Raw genomic sequence first — 362 nt, 5'->3', positions numbered from 1 at the left:
ATAAGTACTAGGATCTTATTAAATATGAAATAATTTCTAATTGCTTTACCTTGCAATAACGTAAATAGCGATACCTATGAAAACGAATCATTTCGGTTGAGATTTTGGCTTAATTGACAATTAAACTTGAAAATTTTAATTACGTAATATCATCCAAGATAGTGACAAATATTGCCACATCATACTTAATATGCCATTCTTAAAGTTTTACATATGTAATTTTGTTTGAAATGCAGTTTTCATTATCATCGTGAATTAGCATATGGAAAAGGACACTTATTTTGTTTACTTCGTTAACATCATAGTTATATTATTTTCGTTTGCTATATTTGAAAAAATAGGTAAATTTATTATTTTTTACA

This window comes from Habropoda laboriosa, unplaced genomic scaffold (assembly GCF_001263275.1).
Source record: "Habropoda laboriosa isolate 0110345459 unplaced genomic scaffold, ASM126327v1 scaffold134, whole genome shotgun sequence".
Lineage (NCBI taxonomy): Eukaryota > Metazoa > Arthropoda > Insecta > Hymenoptera > Apidae > Habropoda > Habropoda laboriosa.
Note: the sequence above shows the minus strand (reverse complement) of the source record.